Source organism: Peromyscus californicus, unplaced genomic scaffold (genome assembly GCF_007827085.1).
Source record: "Peromyscus californicus insignis strain IS unplaced genomic scaffold, ASM782708v3 Scaffold_2__1_contigs__length_46816999, whole genome shotgun sequence".
In the NCBI taxonomy this organism is placed as follows: Eukaryota; Metazoa; Chordata; class Mammalia; order Rodentia; family Cricetidae; genus Peromyscus; species Peromyscus californicus.
The window spans coordinates 3,972,655-3,998,218 of record NW_026294540.1 but is presented as its reverse complement, the minus strand read 5'-3'; the positions used below and the strand labels follow the sequence as shown (position 1 = coordinate 3,998,218).

General features: G+C 47.4%; 1 protein-coding gene across 1 annotated transcript in view; it reads left to right on the top strand.

Annotated features, from left to right (window-relative positions):
- The first annotated feature begins 11,943 nt into the window (after positions 1 to 11,943).
- Coro1c (coronin 1C) overlaps positions 11,944 to 25,564 on the top strand; it is a 74,516-nt gene continuing 60,895 nt past the window's right edge. The window contains exon 1 of the mRNA XM_052755054.1: positions 11,944 to 12,078. The gene's annotated coding sequence lies outside the window, so the exon portion shown is untranslated. The remainder of the gene's footprint in view (positions 12,079 to 25,564) is intronic.

The following is a 25,564-nucleotide window of genomic DNA, read 5'->3' as shown; positions in this document are numbered from 1 at the left end:
CCGGCATAGAATATTATTTTAAGGTGTGTTATTTTGTTTATGTTGTGTTTGTTTGACTCTGTGAAGCTGTGTTACTGTGCCTGTGTAAAACACCTGATGGTCTAATAGAGAACTGAATGACCAATAGCGAGGCAGGAGGAAGGAGAGGTGGGGCTGGCAGGCAGAGAGACAATATAGAAGGAGAAATCTGGGAGGAAGGGAAGAAAGAACAAGAAGAGAAAGAGGGGAACTCCAGGGACCAGCTACCCAGCTACACAGCCGGGACCGCACAGGGAAACCCTGTCTGGAATAACAAAATAAAGAACAATAGCCAGAATTGGGGGTGTTGTTCAGCGGCAGAGCATTGCCTAACTAACATGAGACCCTGGGGTCGATCCTCTACAACACAAACTACACACACACACACACACACACACACACACACACACACACACACACACACACCATAGTATAAAAGCAGTAAACATATCGGTTCCTAATAAAGTCTGAAACTTGCTACATGATCAAACAGTGTGCCCAGGATCTCGCAGATCATTTGTGGGAGAGCTGGGACTTGGCAGCCAGAGCAGCCTGATGGATTCCAGCAAGCCACACCCACGGCTAGCCCTTCTATGGCTTCCCAGTCCTTGTTGAAGTTCATGAGTAGGGGGCAGGAGAACCTCTGTCTGGGTCGCAAGCCCGGGGTGGGGGTCTCCTCATCCACCAGGAAAGCGTGGCATTGTATGAAAGGAGCCAGCCCACTGGTTTTAGTTGTTTGTTTTGTCGTTTATAATGTGGGCTTGGGCTCAGTGGGGCTTGGCATAGGTGCAGAGGAGAGACCATTTGTGTGAATGAAAGATAGCATTACTTCCTCGAAAGGGGATTTGTGCCCTGGTAGACAGGGTGAGACAGCAAGTCGCCTCTTCCTACAAACACTGTTGGTGACAAGGCAATCTGTGATTCCAAGCGTGTGTGCTCCCCCAGCGGCTTCCCTTGGGAAAACCCTTTGCTCACCTCTCACAAAGGGAAGCGACACTTCACTTGAGTAGGAAACAGATAATCTCACATCTCAGTCTTTTGGGGGGCTAGAAGCCAGCCCTGACCAAAGAGGGAGCCATTTTAAACCACCTGTCTGGAGAGCCCAGAACCGTTAGGATCATCTTTTTGCTCCGGGACCCTCAGCTGCTGTTCTCACTCTCACCCAGCAGCCAAGAGCAGCCAAGAGCAGCCCAGAGCAGCCGTGACCATGGCACCCTTGGTCACTGGTTTCTTTCGTTTTATTTGTGCTGAAAAGTTTTCACAAAAATAACAATGTAGCAACAAATCAGCAACTAGGCACTGGGGGTGGGGGGTTGGGCTCTAATGTCAGAGATATAATTTGTGTGTGTGTGTGTGTGTGTGTGTGTGTGTGTGTGTGTGTGTGTGTGTGTGTGTGTGTTGTGGTGGTGGTGGTGGTGGTGTTTTTCTTTTGAGACAGGGTTTCTCTGTGTAGCCCTAGCTATCCTGGAACTCATTCTGTAGACCAGGCTGGCCTTTAATTCAGAAATCAGCCTGCCTGTGCCTCCCAAGTGCTGGGATTAAGGGTGTGAGACACCACGGTCCTGCTTCCATACTCACATTTTAAGATAGTCTCACTACATAGCCCTACTTGACCTGGTACTCTTTATGTAGTTCAGGCTAGCCCTGAACTCAGAGTTCTACCTGTGTTAAAGGATATTTGATCATACTGAACCCTGAGATTGTGTTATTTACTGGAAAAAAAACCTGTTTCTAGTTGTGGTGTGGTTTAGCCCTGGCACACACTTTTAATCCAAGAGCTTTCTGCTTGAATATTGTAAGCAGGATTAAATAAAGTCAGCCATAGGTCAAGAGACCAGTTGACAGGAAAAACCATAGAGAGTAAGAGGGAGTCAGGAGGATGGAGAGAGACACACAGGAAGCAGAAGAGAGGGACATTGAGTTTGAGGAGTTTTATTTGAGGTGGCATAGGAGAAGAGAGAGGCTTCTGGGAGGTCGGCTGAGGAGGAAGGTCAGCAGGGTGCTTTCTCTGCCTCTCTGAGCTAGCAGGCTTTCCCCCCAGCATCTGGTTCCCAAGTCTTTATTGGTAACATCGAATGATTGAGATTTTGTTAAAAACAACATCCTGCTTCCCAGGTGCTAGTGTTAAAGTCATGTACCACCATGCCTGGCAACACTTTCTTTTTTTAATTAATTATTTACTTTTGCTTGTATGTAAGTACAGGCTCATCCATGCCACAGAGCATCGGTGGAATTCGGTTCTCTCTTGCTACCTTGGAGATCCGGGGATCAAACTCAGGTCTTCAGGCCTGTGTGCAAGCACCTCTGTGTGCTAAGCCATCTTGCCGGCTCTGCCATGTGATCCTTGATTGCACAAGAAATACCAACTATATATTCTCAAGTCCTTTCCACGCTGGAAGCCTCTGTTTTCTTTTTCTTTTTTCCCCTGGAGCTGAGGACCGAACCCAGGGCCTTGCGCTTGCTAGGCAAGCGCTCTACCACTGAGCTAAATCCCCAACCCCTATTCTGTTTTCTATACTGTAGGGTAGACATAACAGACCCCATCCTTAAGCATGGCTGGTGGGGGGAGGGGGCTAAAAATCTTTTCCTCAAAGTCTCTTACCCTATAAGACTCAGTAAGGTTCCATACGTCTGAATGGACAGGGTTCCTCGATGTTTGGGGCCCAACACTTCTTTGTGGGGCAGTCCTTCACACTGTAGATTGTTGAAGAGCATTCCCGACTCTGCCCTCCAGAATCCAGGTCCACTTTTCTGCCTGCTGCAACCCAAAATGTCTCTAAATATCACGGGCTGTCCCTTGGGGGAAGCCGGGAGCAAGGCACCTGCAGTTGAGAGCCATGGGTGCAGGCTGGATTTGCTGGATTCATTAGCATTAATTCCCGGGTTCGAGGTGCCAGAGGCTTCCTATTGGAGTGGCGCTAGCCTGGCTGGGCTTTGGATGTGCCGCCGGCGGGCACTTTGACACAAATCATGGCCGTCTCAAGCTTTATTGTTGCCATAATGAGACTCTTGTGGTAAGCAAGCAATTTGGGTGACAAGACTCACATTGAAGTTCTTGGAAAATCTGGGGTACTGCCTTATCTGGAAATCCTTCCATCTGGCGCTCTGCTGGGGACTGACAAATGGCGACACTGGGCTTAGGGACCATGAATTTATGGAATTCTTTTCCTGTAGGATGGCCAGCCACTCACTGAACACGCTTGCAGGAAAATGAGAAAATACAGACCAGGAAGTAGGGACAGGAAGTTTACCCACCATCATGGCTGATTGTGCGTGTCTATTTGAAGACACAGTAGATGTCCAGGTAGCTGATTAAATATGATTTCTGGGTGTGTCTGGGAGTATGAGAGGGGGTTTCCAGAGGCAATGGGTGGGTTCAGGCTGCCCTGAAACTTATGAGCCAGCTGCCTCCAGCTTCCTCCCTAGTGTTGGGTGAAGAGTGTGAGCCACCAGCAAAAGATTAGCATTAGAAGGTTAAATTTCTTCTCCATCTGCTTGTTTTTTGTTTGTTTGTGAGATAGGGTCTTACATAGGCCAGGTTGACCTTATTATGTAGTAAAGACACCCTCGGGTCTTTACCTCCCTTGTACTGGGATTATAGATCTGGGCCACCATGCTTGACTTCCTTCTGCTTCTTTGAGCTAGGATGCCTGTGCCTTTGACACTTCTGATTCTCAGGACTTATCACTTGAACTTGAATCTGCTCCATTGACTGTCTGGTTCTCAGGGGTTTGAGCTACATCTCTTGCTTCCCTGAGTCTCCAAGGAGGGTGGCAGAGTGTAGGGCTTCTCAAGTTCCAAGATCAGGTGAGACAAACTTCATAAAAATATCTGTCCTGTCTGTCATCTGTCTATCTATCTATCTATCTATATCTATCTATCTATCTATCTATCTATCTATCTATCTATCTATCTATCGTCTACCTGTCTGTCTAGCTCATTGTTTCGCCCCTAAGTGGAATACTGGCTAATATGCCCAAAATTCTATCACTCAGAAATAATTCCCATTTTTTTTTTCCAAGACAGGGTTTGTCTGTGTAGCTTTTGGAGCCTGTTCTGGAACTTGCTCCGTAGACCAGGCTGGCCTCGAACTCAAGAGATCCATATGTGCTGGGATTAAAGGTGTGCCCCACCAACACCCGTCTTATTTTGTGTTTTATAAAACAAGACTCACTCTTTCCTGACCCCCCTTTTTACCTAGCACATCTGGAAGGTCTTTGTACATCATTAAGTAACAAATATTCCTCTACAAAATTATTTTGTTTCCTGCTTAAGAAACTTCCATAGCTTCTGGTAGCCCGGGACTATTCTCCCTCACAAAGAGAGTAGCCTGAGACCACACTCCATGTTCCTACTGAGCCACAAGCCTTTCCAGGAGTTATGGACACTGGAAGGCCAGAGATAATGACTTCAAGAGGGGCTGAGCAGAGATTGGGTCCTGGGTGTTGTCTTTTGCCTCCAGGGTGAGGTGCAGGTTGCCTGCAGCACCCAGCCACACCCTGTTCCTCTGATGACATCTCTAGTTGAGAGCACTGAGATATATTTACCTGTTTCCTCCTGTTGCACAGGAAAGGTGGTTCCATGGCAAAAAGGAGTTTAATATATGTCCTCACACACATATGATTGATCCTCACTGTTCATGGACTCCACATCTGTGAATTCACATGCTAAGGTTCATGGAACAGTTGTGTAGGGGCTCAGTATAACTTTAAAAGGCAGGAGAGGTCTTAAGCCAGGTAATTAGGTCACGGAGGCATTGCCTATGGAGGAGTTAACACTGGTCTCTCTGAGTGAATTAGTTCACGTGAGTGTGAGAGGGGCCGGTCTTAGCTACATGGTGAGGCTAGCCCAGGCTGTGTGAGATCTTGTCTCAAAAATGCAACAAAACAGGGCTTCAGAGATTGCTCAGTGGTTTAGGGCAAAGGACTTGAGTTCAGTTCCCAGGACCTACATCAGGTGGCTCAGAGGACCGCTGCACATATGTGCACATACTCACACACACACACATGCACACATACACATAATTTAAAAAAATGAATATATTTCTTAAAAAACAGGCCAGAGAGATGACTTAGAGGTTAAGAGTATTGGCTGTTCTTCCAAAGGACCCAGGTGGCTCAAAACCATCTTTAACTCCGAGTTCCAGGAGATCTGATACCCTCTGATTCCTACAAATACCAGGCATACAAGTGGTACACAGACATATATGTTTTCTTGAGACAGGGTTTTATGTAGCCCAGGTTGGCCTCAAAATTATTATGTAGTAAAGGCTGACCTTGAACCCCAAGTACTGGGATTACAGGCTTGAGCCACCATGCATAGTTTATTTATTTCTGGGACAGGATTTTTTTTTTTTTTCTTTCCGGAGCTGAAGACTGAACCCAAGGCCTTGTGCTTGCTAGGAAAGTGCTCTACCACTGAGCTAAATCCCCAACCCCCTGAGACAGGATCTTGACAGGATGTAGCCCTAGTGGTCTGGAACTCCTAGGTAGACCAGGGTAGCCTCAAACTCACAGGGATCCTCCAGCCTCTGCCTCTCATGTGTTGATATTATGTATGTGTCATCAACAGGCCGGCTCCAATCTGTGGTGATCAGAAGCCGACCTTGGATGTCTTCCTCATTCTCCATTTTTTTTTTTATTGTTGTTGGTTATTTATTTATTTATTTACTTACTTACTTACATACAAGATCTCTCTATATAACACTGGATGTTCTGGAACTTTCTCTGTAGACCAGGCTAACCTCAAACTCACAGAGATCCACCTGCCTCTGCCCCCCAAGTGCTGGGATTAAAGGCACGTGCCACCATGCCCAGCTTTTTTTTTTTTTTTTTTTTTTCTGAGACAAGGTCTCTCACTGTGAACTGTTTTATTCCTGACTTCATAAATGGCAAGAACGAACCTCAGAGAGTTTAGGTAACTGGAATTAGAGATGGTTGTGAGCCACCCTGTGTGTGTTGGGAGTCAAACCTGGGTCCTCTGGAAGAGCAGCCAGTGTTCTCAATAGCTGAGTCAGCTCTCCAGCCCCAGACTTAAATATATGTTTTTAACGTGCATGAGTGTTTTGCCTGTGTGTATGTGTGTGCACCATTCGTGTGCTTAATGCCCGTGGAGGGCATCAGATCTCCCGGAATTAGAGTTACAGGTGGTTGTGAGCTGCCATGTGGGTGCTGGGAACTGAACCCTGGTCCTCTGCAAGAGCAGTCAGTGCTCTTAACCACTGAGTCACTTCTCCAGCCCTCAAAACTAGAATGTTTTTAATATTTACACATTGAAATACATATTATATACAGCAGAACACTACTCAACACTAAGAAGGGACACACTATTCATACGTGCAAAGACTCATGTGTGCCTACGGAGATCTGTCCTGGGTGTAAAGGACCGGTACCTAGGGGTTATGGATTATATGATTCCATTTCTATGATAGTGTTGGAAAGCCAAAATTCTAGAAATGTAGACCCAATGAGTGGTGGCCAGTGGTGAAGGGGGTGGGATGTAGGATGGATATGGTTAAATGTGACAAAGGAGACCCCTTTGGGGATGAGAGTATTTTCTATCTTAATTATGCGGATATCAATGACAGATTCCTAATACTGTATTACAGTTTTGCCAGAAAACATCTGAAGGCTCCATGTGATTTGTTCATTTCATATTGGTTCTTACATCTACAAGTGACTCTATAATGCTCTAAAAACTAATGAAAGAAAAGGATCTAGGGCTGAGTGTATAGCTTACTGGTAGAATACAGAAGAATGAATATTTAACATGGGGTTCAATCCCCAGCATTGGGGGTGGGGGAAGAAAGAAAAAGCATCCTATGTTACTCATTCAGTGCTTTTTTTTTTTTTTTTTTTTTTTTTTTGGTTTTTGGTTTTTGCAGACAGGGTTTCTCTATGTAGTTTTGGTGCCTGTCCTGGATCTGGCTCTGTAGACCAGGCTGGCCTCCAACTCACAGAGATCTGCCTGGCTCTGCCTCCTGAGTGCTAGGATAAAAGGTGTGCACCACTGCCCCCCAGCTTCTTTTCTTGTTTTGCAGAGCAAAATACCCAAAGCAGAGATTTGCTCAATGTAGGGTGAATTTTAATAGACTGTAAGATCTTCTACTGATCAATTAGAAAACATGAGCTCTGGGATTACTCAAACCTCTTGTCTTTCTGTTTGTCTGTCTATCTGTCTGTCTATCATTATCATTATCATTATTATTATTTGGAAATGCTACCTGGGGCTAACTCATTAGCTTCCAGTTGCCCTGGCAACTTAAGACTCATGTCCCTATTTGGTAGAGAAAAATTATTTGCTAAGTCTCTGTATGCAGGCCCTGTGATTCTCCTTGGCCCATGGGCTGGGACCTGTCTATTCGTGGTTTGGGACTCACTCCTATCTTTTGTCATTTAAATATCTCTCAATTCGAGGTACCACCAGCTTTCAAGGGCAGCATCCTTCCCTGGACCCAAGTCCCTTCGCACAGGGCCAGTAGGCACAGACTGAAGGTTTCTTCCAGGTCCACGCAGGGCTTTCCTTTCAACTGAACCTCAGCGAGGTGGAAGAGGTTCTCTCACAGCAAAGGGTTACACAGTTTTCTTTCTGTTCCTGATGGAGCAGCTAGTTGGCCACATGTGGGGCAGATGTGGAGGACGGTGAGGTGGCACTGCATCTGGATTTCCATGTTTCCATATGACAGCCTCCTCCCCACCAATCCAGGGATAAAACCAGGGACAGAAAATGGGCAGCGGAAGTGAAGTCCTCAAGACTGGTGCTGTGGTGGTATCACCCGCAGGGATTTGCTGTTATCACATATCTTACTTCTAATTTCATCATTCAAAGAATAGTGGGGAGTGGGGAACAGATGGATCGATAGCTCAGCAGGTAAGGTGCTTAAGCGCGAGGACCTGAGTTTGGATCCCCAACACCCACGCAAAACCCTAGGTTTGTGGTGTGCACCCAGAACCCCAGTGCTGGGGGTATGAAGACAGGTAGACCCCCAGGACTGGATGACCAGCTAGTCTAGCTGTTGTGTGACAGAACTTTTCCTGGGGAGGCACAGCACACATGTCTATGCACCCCAGATAGGGAACCCATGACATACCAAAGTACAGATACTGCCAAAGTCCAACTAGGTGAACCAATGAGTTTTATTGGGGTCACTTACAGGTGTATGGGTGAGGTATTGCTTACAGAAAAGGAAATGACTTAAACAGGTGTGTCATCGAAGCCTGCCCCAGCACGAGTGACAGCTAATAAAGCTGGGAACTGGACCACACTGCACAGCCTGCAGGCTGCTCAGCAGGTTGGAGAGTGTCCTTTCCAGGTGCCCCAGTTGGGCTAAAGTTCTTCCGGGCAGTTAGCTCGGTTTCTGTTTCTCCCAGGCAACTAGTCTACTTTCAGTCTCTCCTTTACAGCTCGGCTCCTCTGAGAAGAACTCAAAGCTTTTATTGCCTACTCTGGCAGGGCGGGGCCAAGTGAATCTGGTCAGTTTCAGGGACTTCCTGAAGCTATTTTGAGCCGTTTATCTTCTTTCTTGAGGAGCGTCCCGAAGAATGGAATGTTTCAATCTTGGGGGAAACTGTTATACAACAGAAGCCAATAGTTGCTAAATTCCAAGTCCATTCAGAGACCTTGTCTCAAAAAATAAGACCAGCCGGGTGGAGATGGTGCACACCTCTAATTCCAACACTCAGGAGGCAGAGCCAGGTGGATCTCTGTGAGTTCGAGACCAGCCTGGTCTACAGAGCGAGATCCAGGATAGGAACCAAAACTACAAAGAGAAACCCTGTCTCAAAAAACCCCCCACCAAAAAAAATCAAAAAATAAAACAAAACACCAAAAAAACAAAATAAGACCGGGTGTGATCAAGACTCTCAGTGTTGTCCCCTGGCACATACATATGAGCTCAACCCTCCCCCAACATGGGTGGGATGGGTAATTAAATTGGGAGGGCTGGGGTGAGCTCACTGTTAGAGGCCCTAGGTTAGATCCTTTGTGTCACAAACAAAACCCCAAACTCTTTTTGTTTGTTTTATTCCTGAGACAGGGTTTCTCTGTGTAGCTTTGGAGCCTGTCCTGGAACTCAGTCAATCTGTAGACCAGCCTGCCCTCAAATTCACAGAGATCCACCTGCCTCTGCCTACCAAGTGCTGGGATTAAAGGTGTGCACCACGACCCCTTGTCATTTTTTTTCTCTCAAGAAAACCCCAGACTCTTCCTTCCTCCAAATCACTTCCTGAAGTAAGCATTTGCATTTCCATATATAGTGTAGAAAAAGAAGGAAATGGGACCGTGGAAATGGCTCATCAGGTAAGAGCACTTGCTGTATAAGCGCAGGACTTGAATTCAAATCCCTAGTACCCATGTTAAATGCTGGTGACAGCTGTGGTTGCCGGTAACCCCAGCACTGTTAGAGCTGGAGGGAGAACAGCTGGGGCTTGCTCAAGGTTGCCAGCCCAGTTTCAGGTTCAGTGAGATGCCTGTCTCAAGAGGATAAGGTGGAAATCGGTACTAGAGCGGTATACATGGTGTGTTCTTTTGACTTCCCCATGCACACACACCCTGCACACATAGGTGTGTATATACCACACACACTCACAGCAATAAATAAGATGAGGGTAAGTGATCTAATATCTGTCAGTGACTAAGTTCAGTCTGAATTCAACCTGTCTGTCAAAATCCAAAGTCCATATTTTTTTTCTCCAGTTTTGTCCGCTGCCCCTGAGGCAGTTTGGGGTAATGACTAACCAGCTCCTAAGAGTGCAGAGGGTGTAGTTAGATTCATGTGGGTTTCACCTGGTCTGGGCTGGGTAACCTTAGGCAAGTTCATGTCTCTGATTCTCTGTTTCTTCACCTTTATAGCTGGATTTTGAGAATTCTTCCTATGGCCACAGGGTTGTTGGAAGAATTTCTAACAATTCTGCACTGTCAGGCACCCAGTGCCTGCTGTTGGAAGGGATGGGTAAGTGTTGGCTAAACGTCCGTTTCCAAAGGCGTGGTCAGTGTCCTGGGTACTTCTCAGTTCTGTTTCAAGAAGTCTGCTGCTCTTCATTCTCCCCGACCCACTCAGCCCCCAGAATCTATGCCCTCGTTTAACTAAATAAAGGATCATAACAAGAGCAACTGGTTTTTCCACATCACCATACATACTCCAGCGACTATGACAGGAGTTTTACCACCTCTATCTCACTTAAGCAGGGTGGCAAAGCTTGCTGGGTGTGGAATACTGAGTCCCTCCTGTTAGCACCGGCTGCTTAGAGCCAAAACCCATTCTCCATACTATCAATGTCACCGCACAGGTACCACCTGTGTGTCCCAAGTCAGAAACTAAGCACTGACCTGGAGGGGCCGCCATCATTTCCATGTCACAGATAAAGAAATCAAGCTTTGGGGCTGGAGAAGTGTTCAAGAGTGTTTCTCAGAGGACTCCAATTTGGTTTCCAGCACCCACCATGGTTCTCCCACGACCCCCTGTAACTCCAGTTCCGGGCTACTTGTCAGCCTCCTCTGACCTACTAGGTAATTACACACACGCACACAGGTGCACACGTCTAAAATAAATGAACGTCTTTAAAAGTAGAGCGTTGAAGGGAGTAAAAAACTTGCTGAGAAAGCTGTTTGGTTCTGGTAGACCTTGATTTACACAAGACACACACACACAGAGCTTTTTTTTTTTTTTTAAATTTTGATATTTTGGTTTTCTGAGACAGGGTTTTTCTACATAGCCCTGGCTGTCCTGGAACTCACTATGTAGACCAGGCTGGCCTCAAACTCAGAGAGATCCACCTGCCTCTGCCTCCCGAGTGCTGACTCTCAAGGCGTGCTCCACCACACCGGGTCCCATTGCTTACTGTTTTGAGCTGGCAGTTTAACGCAGGTCCTGCAACATGGAATTCAGGGTCTCTACCACTGAGCACCGACCCTAGCTAGATTCCTGGACATTTCTGAGGCTGAAACAAAGTGAAAATTCGTCCCCCTGTGAATTGTAAAGATGCCTCGCTTTGGGAAAGAAACAACCCAGCCCCTCGGCTGGCCCAGTTCCCTAGCCCCAGTTTCCTTAGACCTTGATATTTCTAAAAGGCGTTGGCTAGGAATGGGATAACCTCACACTCAAGATTAGAAAATTGAGACCCAAGGAAGTGAGGAAACTGTCCCCTGGGCCGCTCCGTCCGATAGTAACAGGGCTGGGACTGGAATCCGCGTACTCTTGACTTACGGAGGGACTTTAGCAGGGAGTCTCCACTGCCTCACCTGAGGAAAGGAGTCATTAGCTCTCTCGGGTAAGGTGTGGCCGAGCCCAAGGGCGGCCACCGGGTCCTGGGCTGTGATTCAGGGCAGTAGTGGGTGGAGTGGGGCGTGGGTGAGAAGCGGGAGCCGGCCCTGACGGGGGCGGGGCTTCTAAGAATTTGGGGGCGGGGCTTGCAGTTTAAGTACCAGCAGGGCTGTGGGCGGGGCCTGGGGGTGCAGCAAATAGGATGATGACGGGTTCCGGGACGGGGCTTTTGGATCTCCGAGCGGGGGATTTGTGGTGCTGAGCCTGGGGAAGTTAGGTTTGCGGGGACCGGGCCTGGGTCGCGGGCTCGATGGGCAGTTAGCGGCGCCCAAAGACCAAGTCCATAGGGAGGCGCCCCAGGGCCGGTGGGCGGGGCTTAGGTACGCCCACTCAGGTTCTAAAGAACTGGGTGGGGCTCGAAGGAGCCCATGGGCGTGGCCGCCCGGCCATTCAAATACCCAGGAAAGCGGGCGTGTGCTCGGAGCCTCCCTGCGCTGCCCCACGCTACCAGAGGGGGCGCGCTAACGAGCGCGGGGCCTCTTAACCCGGACCTTCCGGAAGTGGGCGTGGCGAGGCGCGTCTCGGCGGCGCTGATTGGGCGTGGCGCGGGGCTGGGGGGCGGGGCCTGCGCGAGGAGGCCTGGGCAGCGGCGGGCGGCCGCGCCCCTCCCCCGCGCGGCGCTCAGTGCCAGGCGGGAGGCGGCAGCGGTTGGAGGCTTCGCGGGGCTTTGCAGCTGGGACTTCGGCGGCGGCGGCGGCGGCAGCGGCGGCGGCGGCGGCGCCTCAGGCACCCGGGCTCTGGTAAGCGGCGCGCGCTCAGGCGAGGCGGCTCGGGAGCGAGCCGGGGCGGGCGGGCGGGCCTTCGGGGCCCCGCGTGTGAAGCTCCAGGGCTGACAGGAGCCGGCGGCGCTGCGTGTGCGGGGCGCACGCGCGTGCCCGGGTGCTGCGGCCGGGGAATGGCCGTCTGCGGGCGGGCGGGCAGCGGGCAGCGGGCAGCGGGCGGGCGGCGGGCAGGCGGGCAGGCGGGCAGGCGGGCAGCGGGCGCTCGGCCTCGGGGCCCGGCAACCGTGAGGGCGGTAGCTGAGGGCTGCGGGGAGGCCCGGGGCTGGGCGCTCACGTGGGGCCGGGTGCGCGGGGCGAGGGCGCTCGCTGGCTCTCTCGCTCGCCCGGCCGGGGCTCCGCCTGGCTCGGGGTGCATGGCCTTCCTGGACCCTGACGACCTGGGGCGGGGGCAGGCTGCAGCGGCGCGGCCCGGAGGACTAACCCCGGAGGGAGGCCGGGTCCGGAACCTAGTGACCCGCGGGGCAGGTGGGGCTCATCCGCGCCGCCGAGATGGCTAGGATGACATCAGATGGCGAGGGTGGGGACGCCCAGCCCAGCTCCGCCGCCGGTCCCCCCGCGGGTGTACGCACAGCAGCCCTGTCGTCTTCAGTGATGTGAATGCGCTGGGGGGGCGAGGGGGGGGGGAAGTGGCCGGCTGTGCAGGGCTTGCCGAGAAGAAAGGGGCTTCCTCCCGGAGGGAGGTGCCGGCCCCGACGTCCTTTTTTGGGAGTGTTCAAAGGGTTTTTGTAGGCTGGAAAAGGAAATGCAGGCTTCGCTCCATCGTGGTTTAGAATCACATCCTATATTTGGCCTTCATGTGGGCTGCCCTTGTTTTGTGGTGTCGGAACGGCTTGCTCTACACATTTCGGCCGTGGGATTCGGAGTGAGAAGCAAATTGCAAGTTGTTCATCCCTCCCAGGATTGCAAGATCCTAAGGCCTTCCCTTCCTGTAAGCGTTTAAAAAGAATTGACCGCAGAGTGTGTTTATACACAGTGCCACATATGTTTAGTTTTGGAAATGGTTGGCACAAAATATTGTACCCCCCTACCATGGCCCTCCTTGCCAGGATTATATTCTAAAACAGTACTTGGGAGGCTCTTAGTCACCCTATATAATAAAGCGTCTCATTGTCCTTGTCTGGCAGAACCCTGACACTAGGGCCTGCTAGTAGAGGCAGGAACACGATTAAGTACAAGCAGTTGCTTCCTGCCGCCTGTTCAGTTGTGAAGACAGATCGGTAGTTCATATTCCCTTCTGCAGCCTCAGAGGAGCTCAGAGGGTAAAGGCTGTTGAGTGTTTGGTTCTACATATGTCAGAAGACTGACCTAGGGAGACTTGGAGGTGTGTTTCACACCCGGTAATGTTTGGGTAGACAGCCTGATATTAAACATCGGATCTAAGAGGTTGCATATTGTACTGGAATCGTTTTCTGTCAACTTGACACAAGCTAGAGTCACCAGAGAGGAGGGAGCCTCAACTGAGAAAATGTCTCTATAAGATCAAGTTGTAGGCAAGCCTCTGGGGCATTTTTGTGGTGATTCATGTGAGGAGGGCCCAGTCTATTATGGGTGAGGCCACTCCTGGGCTCCTAGCCCTGGGTTCTATAAGAAAACAGGCTGAGCAAGCCATGAGGAGCAAGCCAGTAAGCAGCACCCCTCCATGGCCTTTGCATCAGCTCCTGCCTCCAGGTTCCTGCCTTGTTTGAGTTCCTGTCCTGACTTCCTTTGATAATAGACTGTGATGTGGAAGTAAGTGTAAGCTGGATTAATCCTTTCCTCCCCAAGTTACTTTGGTCATGGTGTTTCATCACAGTAATAACCCTAAGACACATACATGAATAGAAGAAAAAAAAAAAGATAAAGCAGACTTGCCTTGTACTATAGGTCTAGAAGTGCCCTGTCTTTTGGTAGTTGACAGACAGACTAATATAAAGGTCAGATGCACACTGCTTTAAGAAATCAGAACATGGGGCTGAAGAGATGGCTCAGAGGTTAAGAGCACTGACTGCTCTTCCAAAGGACCAGGGTTCAATTCCCAGCACCCACATGGCAGCTCACAACTGTCTGTAACTCCATTTCCAGGAGATCTGAAACCCTCACACAGACATACATGCAGGCAAAACAACAATGCACATAAAATAAAAATAAATAAATAGATGAATAAATGAATAAAAGAAGCCAGAACGTGGTTTCTCTGTATGTATGTGTTACCTATGTTTTAATTGTGGACAGTATATTAAAGCCTGATGAATTTAAGAGATCTTTATTATCACTTTAAGTTATGTGTGTGTGTGTGTGTGGTGGTGTGTGCATAGGAGTGCACCCTCAGAGGCCAGGGACATGTCATCCCCTGATGCTGGGGTTACAGACGGTAGTGAGCCACCGGAGTGGGTGCTGAGAACCGAACCTAGGTCCTCTGGAAGAGCAGCAAGTGCTCTTAACATCTTAGCCATATCTCCAGTCTCCCAGGGTCATGAGTTTTAACATAAATAATTATCCTGCAGAAATGTCACTGCGGGCAGCATTAAAGTTTTCATGGTTATTTGTTACTTTGACTAGATTATGTTAATCAGTATTTGTGTCTATATGTAACTTAAGATTAGATTCAGGATTGTTAAAAAGCATCTATTTATTTATTTATTTATTTATTTAATGTATATGAGTGATCTGTCTTCAGGGACACCAGAAGAGGGTGTCAGATCTCATTACAGATGGTTGTGAGCATGTAGTTGCTGGGAATTGAACTCAGGACCTCTGGAGGAGCAGCCAGTGCTCTTAACTGCTGAGCCGTCTCTGCAGCCTGTTAAATAGCATTTTTAAACATTACTTCTGGGATCCACTCCAGCTGTGTGGGGAGTCGCTCTACTGCTTATGTGATAGAATGTTTGAAGTGGTAAGGTATTAGTTTCTTAGCTAAATAAGTGGGGATGTGGAAAGCTCAGTTCTTTAGGAGAGCCACGATGTTCATTTAACATTTCGATGTCACAAACGGGTGCTTTAGAAACAGTGATTGACGTGCCTGACCTCTCCTGGGCGGTGCAGTGAGAGCCACTTTGACACTCTGCCTCCTCCTGACCCATGTGGCGAAGGCTCTGGGGCTCGTGTTCCATTGGGCGACTTCCCTGCGTCAGTGTCTCCGAGTTACCAGAACTCTTCTGGTACTTGCCTGTGTCTTTTAAACTAGAGACAGCCTTCTGTATTAAAACATGGAATTCTTCATGAATATTTCAGCATGGCCTAGTACCTAGATGTTGAGTAATGGAATCTCTTGGGTTTTCGTTGCCCTAGTTGAGGTTCTGAAGTTTACGGACAAGATTCTCTACTCTTTTAGCACCTGCCTGGTACTCTGAGAGTGCACGGTGGGTTCTTTGTGTCTCACAGTCGCTATATTGAACTGTAATTCACATGCCATGCAGTTCACCAGGGTGTTGGATTGTCACAGAGTAGTGCCACCATTTAATCACTACACTCAGTTAAAAGTATTTCGTCACCCCAGGAGAGAAACCCCGTGTGCATTCTCTCTTCCCAGTCCTAGCAACCACTGATCTACCTCCGTGTGGATTTGCCCTCCTTGGACATACTGTGTCTAGAACATTCAGTATGTGGATTTTGTTTCTCACTTTAAACATAGCTTAAGATTTATGCCCGGGCAGTGGTGGCGTACACCTTTAGTCCCAGTACTTGGGAGGCAGAGGCAGGAGGATCTCTGTGAGTTTGAGGCCAGCCTGGTCTACAGAGTGAGATCCAGGACAGCCAGGGCTACACAACACAGTAAAAGCCCGTCTCAAACAAAACAAAACACCAACCAAACAAAAATATTTATGTATTCTGTAGTATATATGGGATATTTTTTTATGCTTGAATACTATTTCATTGTATGGACATACCATATTTTGTTTATTCATTTGTAGTTGGTGGATATTTGGGTGTTTGCCTTTTGGGCTAGTTACTACAAGTAAGTCTGCTATGAGCATTCATTCATGTGTAAGTTTCTATGTGAAAATGTATTTTCTTTTCTCTTGAATATTGACCCGAGAATGGAATTGCTGGTTATCTGGTAAGCCTGTATTTAACTATTTGGAGGAATTGTCATGGTGTTTTCCAAAGCAGCTACAGTGTTTGCCACTTTTAACCCACAGTGAGTGAAGGCTACAGTTTTCTGCATCTTTACCAACACTTGTTATTCTCTGCCTTTTGAGTCTAGCCATCTTCTGAGTGTGAGTGGTACCGTGTGGGCCTGGTTTCTGTTGTAGGGCCATAGCGAGCATTGTTCCACAAGGGCCACCAGCACTTGCTTGTCTTCTTGGGAGACCTGTCTATTTATATTCTTTGTATATTTTTAAAACTGATACTATGTTTTAATTTAATTAAATTTTTTTTTTTTTTTGAGACAGGGTTTCTCTGTGTAGCCCTGGCTGTCCTGGAACTCACTCTGTAGACCAGGCTGGCCTCGAACTCATTAAGATCCACCTGTCTCTGCCTCCTGAGTGCTGGGATTAAAGGCATGTGCCACCTCTGTCCGGCATGTTTTTATTTTATTTATTTATTTATTTATTTATTTATTTTTTGGTTTTTCGAGACAGGGTTTCTCTATAGTTTTGCGCCTTTCCTGGAACTCACTCTGTAGACCAGGCTGGCCTCGAACTCACAGAGATCCTCCTGCCTCTGCCTCCCGAGTGCTGGGATTAAAGGCGTGCGCCCAGCTATGTTTTTATTTTTAAGGTTATTTTTATACACACCTTTTCAGTTACATTTGTGAGTTAGTTTTTTTTTAATGGTGCCCATTGAAGCACCAGGACTAAATTTTTAGAAGTAGTCAATTCTTACAAACTAAAAATTACTTACTTAGACCTTAAATCACATTTTTATCTGTCTGTCTGTCTGTCTGGTTTGTTGTTTTCTTTTCCTTTTTATTTTGTTTTGCAGCAGGGTTTCACTATAGCCCAGGCTAGCCTCAACCTCACACCACTTCTCCTGCCTCAGCCTCCCAAGTGCTCTGGCATTTTAGTTATGTAAGTTAAAAGCCACATGTGAGAGAGTTGAGGAAAGAATTGAATTAATTCACTTTGAAGGGGCTGTAGAGCAAAAAGTAATACTGTAGCTGTCCACCCTCCAAAGTTCAGATTTATTTCTTTTAATTTCATTTATTGTGTACTAATGATGTTTGTGTGTCTGAATGATGTGTCTGTATGAGTGGTGTACATGTATGATGTGTATGTATGAGTGAAATATGTGTGTATGAAGGGTGTGCACATGTGTCTACATGCATGTATATGTAATGGTGGGCACATCTGCCACAGAGTACCTGTGGAGGTCAGAAGACAACTTCCAGCTTTGTGGGTTCTGATGCTCCAGCTCTGATTTGCAGGCTTATTTTGTGAATGTCTTCAACCACTGAGCTGTGTTGCCAGCTTCAGACTTCTTAATGGGGCTGTGGATGGAAATCGTTCCTGATGGCATCCTGCCTTGTCCTCTCCAGGCTCCTCATTGAGTTGTCAGTTCTCAAGTCTCCTGAGGAGCTTATTACTCCACTCCCCCCGCTCTCTGGACTCTTCTTGTCTTGGGAGCGGGGGCGGGGTGGGGGTGGGGGAGTTTGACTCCCTGACGGCTTTCACACCAGCTGACATTGCTCCTGCCCTTAACTATCACAACAGATCACTGCTGTCTGTTAGCAGGGTCTGGACGTGGATTTGAGCAGGCAGTATGAAGCTGTCTTCCCGGTGGATGCAGAGGACGAGGAAGAGCCCCGTGGAAGGCAGACTGAGGCTCTGCTCTTCACAGTTTAGTCACTAATGCCCGCTGGGTATTTACTGGGTGAAGGACAATTTACAAGTTAGCTGGGATTATCCTGAAGACAGTAGGGTTCCTGATTGCTGACATCTTTATTGCCTTTATAGAAAGAGCATGAGGGACAGGTAATTCCTCTCTGCCTTTCTGGTATCAAATGCTCAGATGTCAAACTGAAGCTGGAGACCTTTCCCCGAGGCCAGGCCACACTTGTTTGTGCTCCTTCTGTCTGATGAACGTACAGGCTGGCCTTGATGGCACTGGTCAGTGCCAGAGTGTAGTGCACTTAGAGGAGTGGGTAGACCTCAAGTCCTAAGGTGACATACTTGTTTGTTTTGAGATGGGGTCTTTCTATGAAGCCCTGGCGTCCTGGAACTCACTATGTAGATAGGTTGGCCTGGAACTCACAGAGTGCTGGGATTAAAGGTGTCTGCTCATCCTCTGTTTAATGCTCTAGCGTATCTTGCAGTGGCCGGAGTGAGTATTCTCAGCTATGTTAGTTCCTGATATTCTAATTAAAAACATTTCCCTTACTATCTTTCTGCAAAAGGATAAACCATTTGGGGATACATCTTCTCTCACTCACCGAAGTGGCAGAGTGGTGAAGAAGAGGAGGGCAGTTCCGAATCTCTGCCGACGACTCAGGCTTGGTGAGCTCCAGGTCCTGTGGTAGAGCCTTGCTCTAAGACTGGGTGTAGTGGCTCCGAGGCCAGGGATAGTGCAGGGTAGGCTTTCACAGCCAGACCGCCCAGGGTTTCACTCAGCACCATAGCTGACTAGCTGTGGCTTGGCCACGTCCCTTGTCTCTCTGAGCAGTTTCCTCCACTGCAGTATTTTCACCCAGCCTTGCAGGGTTGTTATCAGCCGAAGAGGAAAGGCACATGAAGTGTATAGGACAGTGTAGACATCAACCGCTTTCCTGTTCTCTCACTGGTAAATGTCTCTCAGAGAGTGCAGCTGTGGAGGAGAGAATCTGTGAGCTAATATACTTCTGCTAAACTGTTAAGTGATGGGTCCTCAGTCCTACCTTAGCCCGTGAGCACACAGGCTTGTGTGTGTGTGTGTGTGTGTGTGTGTGTGTGTGTGTGTGTGTGTGTGTGTATGTGTGCATAATGCATGTACATGAGTGCAGGTGTTCACAGAAGCCTGAGGCATTCCATCCTGTCATGTTGTGAGCAGCCTGTCATGGGTTCTAGGAACTGAGCCATAAGAGTACATATTGGGCCGGGCGGTGGTGGCACACGCCTTTAATCCCAGCACTCGGGAGGCAGAGGCAGGAGGATCTCTGTGAGTTCCAGGCCAGCCTGGGCTAAAGAGTGAGTTCCAGGAAAGACACCAAAGCTACACAGAGAAACCCTGTCTCGACAAACAAAACAAGCAAACAAAAAGATTTGTTAAAAACTGTGAATGACATTTCTTGCATTATCAGGCAAAACAATACAAAACAAACACACAAAAAATGAGTACATATTGGGCTCATATACTGGTGTCATCTCTCCAGCCCTTGGCCTGAGCATTTTAGACATTGAGTTCAGGTTCAGTCTCTGAAGAGGGAAGAATGCTTAATTTTAGGAGGGGGAGGTGATGGATCTGAGGCTGGGGTTTGCACCTGTCTGGAGATGCCTTATGCTTGTGTTTATTTGGTCTGTTTGTCTGTCCTTCCGTCTGTTTCAAGGACACACAGACTTAGTTCCAGGTACAAGACTGGTCTCTTCAGAGTTTGGAAGGGGTTGCATTGTAACGTGGCTGACAGTGCTGTGGGAAGTGGAGTGCTCTCTGGGAGAAGAGCCTCTGTAGCCTCAAACTTTGGATTCTCCTGCTTCACCGTCCCGAGTGCTGGGATTATAGGTGTGCAATGACCGCCATGCCTGCCTTTGAACCTTTGAATTCACAGCTACAGCTGAGGCTGAATGGAGCTCCAGGGCAGTGTGCTTGAGGCCCAAGGTTTATTGTCAGTACTGGGGGAAGGAAAGGCAAGTTCTTCCTGTTTGCTGCAAAATAACACATGCAATTATCTCTTTTATAAAACCATGAATCAGAGGCTAAAGAAATGGTTCAGTGGTTAAGAGTGTGCACTGCTTTAGCCGAGATCCTGAGTTCAGTTCCCACTACCCACAGTCACAGCTCATAGCTCTGTAACTCCACCTCCAGGGGATCAGAGACCGCTGGACAGTTATACACAAACACTTCCTTTTAAGATTAAAAAAAAGGGGGGCTGGAGAGATGGCTCAGTGGTTAGGAGCACTGGCTGCTCTTCCAGAGGTCCTGAGTTCAATTCCCAGCACCCACGTGGTGGCTCACAACCATCTGTCATGAGATCTGGTGCCCTCTTCTGGCCTGCAGGTGTACATGCAGGCAGAACACTGTATACATAATAAATAAATAAATCTAAAAAAAAAAAGATTAAAAAAAAAGCTAGGCATGGTAGCACTTGCCTTTAATCCCAGCACTCAGGAGGCAGAGGCGGGCTGATCTCCTGGTTTGAGGCCAGCCTGGTCTACAGAGTGAGTTCCAGGACAGCCAGGGCTACACAGAGAAACCCTATCGCAAAATACAAAACAAGCAAACAAAAAGATTTGTTGAAAACTGTGAATGACATTCCTTGCAGTATCAGGCCGTGTTTTAAGGAGTATGTCCTTTTAGTAGAGAGAGTCCTCACTCTGGCTGCCTGGGAGGCACCACTGTTGACCTCCATGAATCCAGCTGCCTGTCTGGAGCTTCCTAGTAGCTCTATTCTTGGTCAGCGCTGGAGACGCCGGCTGCTGTGCCTCTGGCTTTTTAGATTTTGTCAGATCTGTGCTCCAGGAGCCTTCGAGACTCACCTTTCCCCCGAATTTCATGTACAGTTTGAAGGTAAGGTGGGTGTAGTACAGTGTGGGTCCTTAACTTAGAAACAGCATTTCCTTTCTGTAGTGCGACCCTGCCAGTGTCAGGGTCTGGGCCGGTGTAATGCATCCCTTCTCCTTTTTTTTTTTTTTTTTTTGTTTTTTTTTTGTTTTTTCAAGACAGGGTTTCTCTGTAGCTTTGCGCCTTTCCTGGAATTCGCTTTGTAGACTAGGCTGGCCTCGAACTCACAGAGATCCGCCTGCCTCTGCCTCCCGAGTGCTGGGATTAAAGGCGTGCGTCACTACCGCCCAGCGCATCCCTTCTCCTAACTTCTGTGGGCTTCTTTCTACCAGACCTACTGACTGAGACCAGGTACTGGGGGGCTGGTCACTGCAGTGTACTGCCACATGCTGGTCTCAGAGTCTGGTTGTGCCTGGATTAACACTGGTGAATTGGTCCATGTTTTCAGGACTATGGATGTTTGCTAGGGAAATGTGACAGTATGGCAGGCCTTGGATAAGCTTTGGTAGACTTCACTTCCTAGGTTTTTTTTGTAACAGGGTCTTAACTATGTTGCCTAGGCCGGCCAGGAACTTGTTCTGTAGTCCAGGATGGCCTTGAGCTAGAGGTCATCTCCTTTAACCTCTGGAGTGCTGGGGTGACAGGTGTGTATCACCACATCTGGCAGATGTCCTGCTTTTAATTAATGAATTTATGGCACTGGGGATAGTGGACAGTATTACTCAGTTTTGTTTTTTCAATACGATAAGCAGTGATCACAGTTTCGTTAACTGTTCTAAAGGCTAGTTAAAAGCGACTTTATCTTGCTGGAAAAGGCACCACTCTTCCTCAGCACATGAAAACCCTGAGTTATCATCGAGGGAAACAGCACTTGCAGCTATTGCTGGAGCCACAAGGATTCTGATAGGCCAAGTGAAGACCACTGCTTCCCACTGGGGTTGTCCCTGCCTCTGGGGAGCCAGGACAGCCTGTCACGTGACTAGACAGTCTAGTCACATGGTGGCTTGGCGGAGGAGCAACAGCCACATTGTGGAATTGAGTCCCCAGGTGCTAACAGCTGCTGAGGCCCCCCATCCCGGGTGAACAGAGCTGTAGCTGTTTCTGGACCAGCATGATGAGAGTGTTGAGGGAGGGGGCATTTCGGGCGCTTCCCTGCTCTTGGCATTGGGGAGTGCTTGACAGTGTTCGTAAGCAGCTCTTCTGAGGAAGAAAGTTTAATCATTATTTGCTTACTTCACACAAGACACACTGAAATGAAATTCCTTTTCATAACCGTCAGCATTCTTTCCCAGTTAAAGATTCTAATTCCTGTCATTCTTAGAGACTTAAAGAATGGAGACCGATTTATTCATAGGAAAGTGTGCATGCTGCCCAAGTGGTGCCTGCGGACCATGTGAACTTGAGCTGTCATCCCCACCAAGCAGAGAGATTTATTTTTAATTATTTGTATTTTTAAATTTTACATTGTTTCTATTTCAACATACATTTTATTGTAACGTATAGTAAGAAAAAATTAAGGCTTTATTAACATTTATAATGCTTACAAAGAAAAGGGATACTAAAAGCAGCGTAGCTCCAATTTAAGAACAAGCTGCAATTAAACACTTGTAATAAGTCTATGGCCAAATATTTATTTTAGACCAAACTTGTAATCATTTGGTAAATATTTGTGCCTGCTGTTTATGTGCGGTATTTTTATATAATCTCTAATTCTTGGACTATCAGCCCATTTTCCTAACCCAGAAGGGAAGGCATGATCAGTTAAAGGAATCGATGGAATTAGAAGTGCCCAGGGAGCAGCTGTAGATCCAGGCATTTACCTGTCCAGAGTTAAGCATTTCTTCCATAACATAGTGAATAGCTATGGTTGGAGAGAGGACTTGGTGGCTAAAAGCACTGGCTGTTCTTTAGAGAACCAGCTTTGATTCCCAGCTCCCACACGGTGGCTCACAACCATATGTAACTCTAGTTCCTGAAGCCTGGGACCTGAAGGGACCTGAAGCCTTTTTCTGACCTCCAAGGGCACGAGGCAAGCATGTAGGACACAGATAAACATGTAGACAAATACTCATACACATAAAATAAAAGTAAGTAAATCTAAAAATATTTCTAGGAATTTATTAAATAGCCAAGCTTCATAGAACTAAGACCAAGGCTACTTGAAATGAAATTTCTATATTTAAAAAATAAAGGGCATAAACACGCAGTGGTGGCAGATGCCTTTAATCTCAGCACTCGGGAGGCAGAGGCAGGCAGATCTGTGAGTTCGAGGCCAGCCTGGGCTACAGAGTGAGTTCCAGGAGAGCCAAGGCTACACAGAGAAACCCTGTCTCCAAAAAAACTAAAATAAATAAATAAAGGGCATAAAGCATTTTGGGTGATATTTGTGCATTTTCACATAACATTTTGTCTACATTAAGCAGAAGGATTTCAAATTTTATTTTCAAAATTGATATATGTATATGTGTATATATATATTGTGTGTGTTTATGTGTATATGTCTGTGTGTGACACAGGTGAGGGTGTGCATATGATGTATGTATGTATGTATGTATGTATGTCTCTTGGTGTGTGGGGGTGTACATATGATGTATGTATGTATGTATGTCTCTCGGTGTGTGGGGGTGTGCATATGATGTATGTATGTCTGTCTCTCTGTGTGGGGGGTGTGCATATGATGTATGTATGTATGTATGTCTCTTGGTGTGTGGGGGTGTGCATATGATGTATGTATGTCTGTCTCTCGGTGTGTGGGTGTGCATATGATGTATGTATGTCTGTCTCTCGGTGTGTGGGGTGTGCATATGATGTATGTATGTATGTTTCTTGGTGTGTAGGGGTGTGCATATAAATGCAGGTGCCTGAGCTGAGATCCAAACTTGGGATTTATGAGAACAGTTGCTTTAAAGTGAGCTGGTGAGCTCATTCTGTGGTTAGTAGTATCTTTAGCTTAACATTGTCATCTTAGTTTTTCTTGGCAAGCAAGAGAATGGCTGGAGCCAGCAAGGGCAGGCCGCTGCTCTTTGGATGATACTTTGTAAGATGTGTTGTCTGTTTTAAAATTTACTGTGTGTGTGAGTGCGTGTTTTGTGTGTCACGGGGTGCCCATGCCGTGGTGTGGGTGTAGAGTCAGAGGACAGTTGGTGGAATTGGTTCTCTCCTTCCTTCCACCTTTCCTTGATTCTAGAGATCGAACTCAGGACAGCAGGCTCTCGTGGCAAGTGGCTTTCCTCTCTGGGCTGTCTTGCTGGCCCGTGGTCTCTGAGGAATGGGGTAGCTGCCCTGGGTTCTCTCGTGCTGGCCACTGCTACTCTACAGCAGAGCTTTGCTGGGAAAGCTGGAAGGCTTGATTTTTTTTTTTTTTTCCTCAAGACTGCCACTTTGGGTTCATGCAGTGTGAGGGTGTCTTGAATGCCCTGGACTGAGCTACATTGTCAGGGGAACGAGCTGTGACCATGGAGTCCTGAATGACCCCGAGCCCAGATGCCATTTCTGTCTGGAGGTAGTATTTGCAGTCCCTCGTCAACTCAGGACTAGCTGTAGTCCAGAGACTGACTTGTGTATTTGGGGTGCAGATGGTTTTTGAAATATAAATTCAGCATCATAAACTGTGAGCAAGTTCCCAGCCTACATGGAGAGAATCTGTTCAATGCTCAGTAGTATTACACTGTTAAAGGCGGTGGTGGAATTCTGGATCTTGCTTGCCAAGATTCATGTGGAAGAGAAGTAGGAGCTATGCTCCAGTCCTTAACTTTTCTCTGCAGGGCATGCATCCTAAGGCCCCCTGCCTCAGTGACCAGTCCTCCATGTCTGCTCTGGTCTTCTGAGAGCTTCATCTGCCGTCATCTCCATCTTCCTCTGAAGCTCCTCTTCCCCCGGTTCAGCTGACCTCTGAATGGTGGGAGCCAAGCAGATGGCTTGAGTTAGGTCTCTTTTGTTCATTGTTATCACAGACTAACCAGTGATTGACTGCTGTGACAGCTACAGGCTGTATCATTCCACTCACAGGTGCCCTGTGATTTTGAGATCAGTCTGGCTATAGAGGGAAACCCTGTCTCAAAAAAACAAACAAACAAACAAACAACAAAAAACAAAAAAAAACACACGACAACAAACAAAACCAAAAAGTAAAGTTTAGACATGGTGCTACAAAAGTAGATGCTAGTTTGTGATGCTTGTCAGTAGCTTTTCTGCTAGCACTAATTACTTTTTAGATTAAAGTAATAGAAGTTAAATACTAAGTGAAGTTTGAGTTGGTTTCTAGTTGGAGAATGGGAACATCGGTACCATTATATTCTGTATTTCTTGAAGGTTAAGGTTGTTTAATATTTTTGTGTCTTTGTTTCTCAGCATAACTTAGCTTGCATGCAGCTGGTGCTCAATAAATATTAGTTGAGTAATTGAATAATTGTATGACACACTTGTGGGTAGAGACTTACTTGTATTTTCTTTTCTTCAAAAACTAGAAAAAAAGAAAGCTGGGTGGTGGTGGCGCACGCCTTTAATCCCAGCACTCGGAAGGCAGAGGCAGGCAGATCTCTGAGTTCGAGGCCAGCCTGGGCTACAGAGTGAGTTCCAGGACAGCAGGGCTACACAGAGAAACCCTGTCTCAAAAAAACCAAACAACAACAACAACAAAACCCCCAACAACCCATATTAATTTATTTAGCACATGGACCACTGAGTACATATGGAGGTCAGAAGACAATTTATAGAAGTTGGTTCTCTCCTACCACGTGGGTCTGGGGGATGGAATTCAGAGCTCAGGTTATCAGGCTTATCCACAAGCACCTTTACTCTTACTAAGCCATCTCGCCAGCTCACAGTTTGG